The following is a 7,068-nucleotide window of genomic DNA, read 5'->3' as shown; positions in this document are numbered from 1 at the left end:
GGTCTCCTCATCTTTCACCATGAAGCCCAATACCTTGAGAGCTTTCTCTATGCTCTCGGGGGACCCATCCACTTGGTCCCCTGTTTCCAGTGGAGCCCAAGTCCACAGGAACATGGTCACCGGGTACCACCTGCTCAAGGGTAACCACATTTCCTCCCCCTCCCGAGGGGCTCGTTGTTCCCTCACTGTTGGGGTGTTGAGGCCACACACCTCCTCCCAGGGCAGAGAACTAGTCATGACCCCACCCACCTACGTATATGTGATCTGTTGAAAACATTCACCTGGACAGGAGGGATAAAGATGGCACCTGACGGAAGCCCCCGGGGAGTGGCCAAGGAAAGACATAGTTTAAAATTACTGGATGGGGCCGGCCCTGTAGCACACTCGGGAGAGTGCAGCGCTGGGAGCGCAGCGACGCGACAGCGACGCTTCCGCTGTGGGTTCGGATCCTATATAGGACCGGTATGCTCACTGGCTGAGCGCGGTGCGGGTGACACCACACCAAAGCATTGCAATCCCCTTACCGGTCACAAAAAAAAAATTAAAAATAAAAAAAATAAAATTATTAGATAAAAGGCCACATTTCCTCCCCCTCCCGAGGGGCTCGTTGTTCCCTCACTGTTGGGGCGTTGAGGCCACACACCTCCTCCCAGGGCAGAGAACTAGTCACGACCCCACCCACCTACGTATATGTGATCTGTTGAAAACATTCACCTGGACAGGAGGGATAAAGATGGCACCTGACGGAAGCCCCCGGGGAGTGGCCAAGGAAAGACATAGTTTAAAATTACTGGATGGGGCCGGCCCTGTAGCACACTCGGGAGAGTGCAGCGCTGGGAGCGCAGCGACGCGCCCGCTGTGGGTTCGGATCCTATATAGGACCGGTATGCTCACTGGCTGAGCGCGGTGCGGGTGACACCACACCAAAGCATTGCGATCCCCTTACCGGTCACAAAAAAAAAATTAAAAATAAAAAAAATAAAATTATTAGATAAAAGATATTTCCTCGCTTGTGCTCACCACGTGATTGCAATAGCAAAGCATTAGAGCAAGATGCATGTTCATGTGACCTTTAAGATGATAGGTTGAGGTTAGGAAATCCTCTTGCCATATGCTTATAAAAGCAGGTGCTTGTGTGAAAATAAACGGAACTGCTTGACGGAACCACTGCCGCATCTGAGTGTCTCTCTGTGGGCTGAATAGGCGGGCGGCAGACGCATCTTCCTCCCGGGCTCTCCTGCCCACTAGGGTGGCAGGAGTCATCCTACCGGTTCCCTCTCTTGCTCATCCCATGGTGGGGGGATAAAAGGGGCTCCTGGGAGGTTCAGGGCCCACCGCCCCTGAGCCCCTGCACCTTACCTGCTTATCCTGATGTCTACACCAGTTGTTGGGCTGGATCACAGATCCCTCTGCCTCGTCCTGTGCAGGTTGTGAGTCAGGTAGTTGGAAAAAGATTCTGGCAGCTTTAGGCACAATAGATGTACTTTATTATAGACGCAAGCTCTGCCAGACAGTGGTTCAGAGCAGGTGTCTTTTATACGGCAAGTACACAATAACAGCCACAAGCCAAGGATTACATAAGCACACATGCACAGTTGCACTACTCTTATATAGCTTGTTCGCAGCAGACATGCTGAAATGTGCTGAATCAAGTCCTGCCTGATAGGAGGTAAGGGAGCCTGATTAAACTATTTCTATTTTCCTTACACATGTATTTTACTTTTTGCGAAAATATTTCATTTCCTGCATGAATTGTAAGCAAAAAGCTTGCCTGTAAAGGGCCACTTTAACCCCAGTGGTTTTATGTTAATTCCTTCTAGAATGTATTTTCATCCTGCTACTATGGTTACTACAAAGTTTATTTCAAATGTTTGTTATGGGGAATTGTATTTAATTATTGAACATTTTTGGCCAGCTCCATGGCTCTCTCGGGAGAGTGCAGCGCTAGTACTGCCAAGGCCGCAGGCTCGGATCCTATATAGGGATGGTCGGTGCGCTCACTGGCTGAGTGTCATGCAGACCGCACTGTGCCAGGGGTTGCGATCCCCTTACTGGTCAAAAAAAAAAAAAATTATTGAACATTTTCTAGACAGGAAATAGAATTTATCACTCAAGCTGTAAATTTTTAACACCATGACTAGAGAATCACTAATTCTTTTATAATTAACTCACCTTGCATAGAAACTAGGCAGAATCTCCTGGAGTTGGAAAAGAATCCATGTGCTTTTTTTTCCTTTCAAAAATTTATGTCAGTAAAAGTAAAATAAGGTTATAGCATCTTCATTTTTAAAAAGAATGTAGAGCCTGGAACATAGTAAGTTCTAGTGAAGTGGCAGCTGCTGACGGTCATGTTATTATTTGTACCATGACCAAATTTATCCCTCCAGGCAAGAGGGCATCCGAGGTTCCTAGAGATGGGAGAAATATTTCCCAGGGTGGGAGTTTCCTTCTCAAACAGAGTCAGTTCTGGGAGGTTTGAAGAGTCGTGGAGTTTTCTGGTTATGTGGGACACACCAGAAGCCCCAGTGCAGCCCTTCTTTTGGAGGCTTCAATGAAGAGCCTCACACTGCAGCTACATGGGCCAAACAGAGAAGGCCCAAGAGCTGGTTTTCTTTGTCTGTACAGTATTCTTAAATTTTGAAGTCACTGACAGCACTTGGAAATCAATGCAGGACTGCATTTCCCCTGAGCTGAGTCCTGGCTCCCCTTATGTGAGGCACAAACCCTCCAGTTGCCAGAGTCTCTGTCCAGCACACTTCTCTCCCTCACATAAGCTACCTGGCCTCTGTGGACCTTTGGGTTTGGGAGTCCTGCTCTAGTGTAATCTGGGAAGGAGCATATATCAGCCAGGTGTTTTAGCTACAAGTTACAGAAAGCCAAACTGACAGCAGATATAAACAATAAGACTATTTCTTAGCTTCTTAACTAAAATTTTGGAGAAAAGGGGCTTCCAGGTTTAATTAGCAGATCAAATACATTATCCAGCATCCAGAATCTTTCTATTCCTCCACTCATCAGCTTTTGCCTTCCAGCTTGTTGCCTCATAGTCACAAAATGGCTGCCAAACTCCAGGCATCACTTTTACACATAACAGGCAAGATGCAGGGGGATGAGGGTGGTGGAAAAGTTCTTTCCTTTATGCCTCTCTTCTTTTATCTGGGAGCAAAAGTATTTCCCAGAAGCCCCCATGTGAGGAAAATAGAGTAGTTTGGTCAGGCCCCCTTGCCTCAGCTCAGGCTGGGTGTGGTGCAGCACATTCTTAGCAAACAAATTGTGGGGGAGTGGAGTTAGTATGCACATGTGCCCGTGTATTTTTAGCTTGTTGCTATTTGTGTGTGTTATTCAGTGTGTGTGTGAGGCAGTGGCTCTGAACTGCTGGTCGACAGAGCTCGTGTCTAGAAATAAAGCCTAATCTACATTCGCCCACAGCTCCAAGGACCTTTTCCTGTTACCCAGCTTGTAGACCTGCATGTGAAGGGTTTGTGACCCAGTCTGGACAATGGGCTTGAGGGGTCCGTGAGCTCCAGACCCAGCCTGAGCTCTACAATTGGCATAGTCTATGACAGGATTCTGAGCAGGTACAGGAGCCAAAAACCCTTGAGAGAAGGAGGAAATGTGGCTACTTTTGAATATGTTGTGCCCTATGACCACCTTCCTGTTGACCGGGATCTGGTTGCTGCTCACTGTACTGCAAGTCAGCATAGACCAGGCACTACAGCAGAGAACCCCTTGGGAGGGGCAAGAAATGTGGCTATACTTGAGTATGGGGTGCCTGGTGGCCACTTTTCTGCTGACCAGAGCCTGGCTACCGCTCACTATATTGCAAACTGATTGAGATTTGAAGAAGAAAGCAGAGTTGCTGGAAGCATGGATAAATGTCCTGGAGGATGACATGCAGTGACTGGCCACTCCTGCTTCTAACACCAGGGAGAACGACAAACCCAGCGGTGAGTTGGGGGAGACCATGTGTCTCTAGGCATGACCTGTCATGCATCAGAAGATGAAACACGAGCAGCCTGTGGGACCAGGTGGACAATTGGTTGGCAATCCACAGGTGACCCAATTCACTACCTATGTCCCGTATACCCAGGTTTTATTAGTTGACTTGGGGAGACAGTTCCAGCAGAAACAGGGGGAGCCCCTGGCTGCTTGGCTGCTATGGTTATGGGACCTAGGGGTGGATAGTGTGGTATGCTCTGGTGAGGAGGTGGAAAAATTGGCCTCCATCACCATGCACCCATCCTTGAGGCAGCAGCTACAGAATAGCTGCAGATATGCACAAGGGCCAGGTAATCACTCCTTGATGGAATGGGTGAGTGCAGCTGCCCAAACCATGTGGGCAAATGCTGGAGAACTGCCCAAGATTGTTAGTAAATGGCAAATATATGCTGAGTTGGTCTAAATAATTCAGGACCTGGGGATGAGGCACTCCATATTTAAAGTGAGCACCTGTGGCCCAGACAATGAAAATTTTACAGGCAGCATGAGAGACATAGTGCTGCAAAATGCCCCATCAATGTCCTTTGGATCACTGATGGCCATACTGGCCCCATATGTTGGTCGTCCTATACATGAGGTAACAACCATGATAGCCAGCTTGGGTGAAGTAGAGGATGGAAGAAAAGCAAAAGGGGTCTGAAAGGTGGCTAAGGCCAACCCCCCAAGAAATTCTCAGGATTTTATCCTGAGGGGACCAAGCAAGACTTGCCGTAAACAGATGTGGCTTGACTTGCTTGCAGCAGGGGTTGATCACAAGAAAATTGACCAGCAGCCAAATGCAGTTCTATTTGCCTGTGGCAGCAATTGCTCCCTGAACAGCATTTCACTCAATGTCCAAAAACAGGTAGCAAGGTACACTCAGTGGATTTAAAGGATTTTTTGGTTGCTCCTGAGGAAGCAGATGAAGTGTTCCACTTTGACTAGGGAGCAGGCCAAGGTACCCATCTTTTGGGGACAGGCGAGGACCAGAGGCCTCACGGTGAATTGGCAATACATTGTTTGAGGACAAATGTGCAGCATGTTTTGGCATTGGTGGATACAGGTGCAGAATGTAGCCTGATAAATGGCAATCCAGATAAGTTTCCAGCAGCCACAGTTCATGTAGATGGCTATGGAGGACATACTACTGAGGTCAAAGCTGTGTCACTGCCACTGGGCATAGGACGATTACCCCCTCATGATGATCACCCCCTTGTGTATGTACTGTATATATATCCACAGTAGCTGAATACATCTTGGGCATGAATGTACTTCATGGTTTGCACCTGCAAAGAACAGTTGGAGAGTTTCAGCTGCAAATATGGACGGTAAAGCCTGTGTTACGAGGGTATGCTAAACATGACCCACGGATGTTACCCAAGCCAGGACGTGTGGTGATTGTAAAGCAGTATCACCTACCAGGAGGACATGCAGAGATAAGTGCTACTATGTTGGAATTAGAGAAAGCTGGCATTATTTGTCCAGCTCAGAGGCCATTTAATGCTCCAGTATGGCCAGTGAAAAAGCCTGATGGTACCTGGAGAATGACTATAGACTGTCGAGAACTAAACAAAGTAGTGCCTCCTTTGCATGTGGCTGTGCCTTCAGTTCACAACTTGATGGATCAGCTGACGACTCAGCTTGGAACTTATCATTATGTATTGGACCTTGCAAATGCTTTTTTCTCTATTCCAATCTCAGCTGATAGCCAAGATCAGTTCGCCTTCACCTGGGAAGGAAGGCAGTGGACCTTTCAAGTATTGCCCCAAGGTTATCTGCATAGCCCAACCATCTGTCATGGTTTCTTTAAAGTATTGCCTCAAGGTTATCTGCATAACCCAACCATCTTTCATGGTTTAGTGCCTGGGGACCTAGCCAAGTGGACTAGGCCCAGCATGGTTACAATGTTTCACTACATTGATGACATGTTACTATCCTCTATTCTCTTGCAGATTTAACTCAGGCAGCTCCAATGCTGCTAAGTTATTTGGAACAATGTGGGTGGGCCGTGAACACAGCCAAAGTGCAAGGACCTGGGCAGTCAGTCAAATTCCTGGTCTGGTCACATAAGATGAGAGTCATCCCAGAAGCTATTATAGACAAGATACAGGCATACCTTTGACCCACAATGGTAGCTCAGCTACAGGCATATTTGGGACTTCCGGGGTATTGGAGACCTTTTGTACCCGATATAGCCCAAATGGCATGCCCACTATATGCATTAACAAAGAAAGGAGCTCCCCGGGATTGGACTGAGGAGGTAGAACAGGCTTACTGAGCTACAAAATGGGCAATACAGCAAGTACAGGCTTTACAAGTGGCCAATCCCACTAAGCCTTTTGAATTAGACATACTTATAATCCAAGAGAAGTTAGGATGGGGGTTGTGGCAAAGACAAGACCAATTCTGAACATTGGTAGGATTCTGGTCTCAGCTCTGGAAGGGTGCTGAAGTGTGTTATTCTCTAATAGAAAAACAGTTAGCAGCTGTGTATTCTGCCTTGATGGCCTCTGAAGCTATCACAGGAACTGCCAAAGTCCTAGTAAGGATGACATACCCCATACTAGGTTGGCTGTACACATGGGCCACCAACCCTAAAATGGGCATAGCTTAGACTCCCACTCTGTCTAAATGGGGAGCATATATAGAACAAAGGAGCACTGTGTCAACGAGTCCTCTGTCCAAAGAGCTGCAAACTGTGCTAGGCCCAGTAGAGGTTGTGGAGGAAACTTTGACACAACCGTTACCCATGGAGGTGGAGGCTACACCTTTCCATGAAGAACAGGGAACTATCAAAGAGCAAGCTTGGTATACAGATGGCTCTAGCATGGGACTTTTAGCACTGTGGACAGCTGTTGCCGTTCAGCCCTTAACAGATGCCATGTGGTATGAAAATGGCACAGGGCAAAGCAGTCAATGGGCTGAATTGAGAGCAGCACGAATGGTGATTTAAAAAAATGAGGCTGGGCCATTAACCATGTGTACTGACAGCTGGGTTGTGTACAAAGGTTTAATCCTTTGGATTTCTACTTGGAAGTATCAATGGTGGAGGGTAGGCCACTGACCCCTGTGGGGACAAGACATGTGGCA

The sequence above is a fragment of the Galeopterus variegatus genome, unplaced genomic scaffold, assembly GCF_000696425.1.
Source record: "Galeopterus variegatus unplaced genomic scaffold, G_variegatus-3.0.2 Scaffold9875, whole genome shotgun sequence".
In the NCBI taxonomy this organism is placed as follows: domain Eukaryota; kingdom Metazoa; phylum Chordata; class Mammalia; order Dermoptera; family Cynocephalidae; genus Galeopterus; species Galeopterus variegatus.
The sequence above is the reverse complement of the archived record's forward strand: the minus strand, read 5'-3'. Positions refer to the sequence as shown.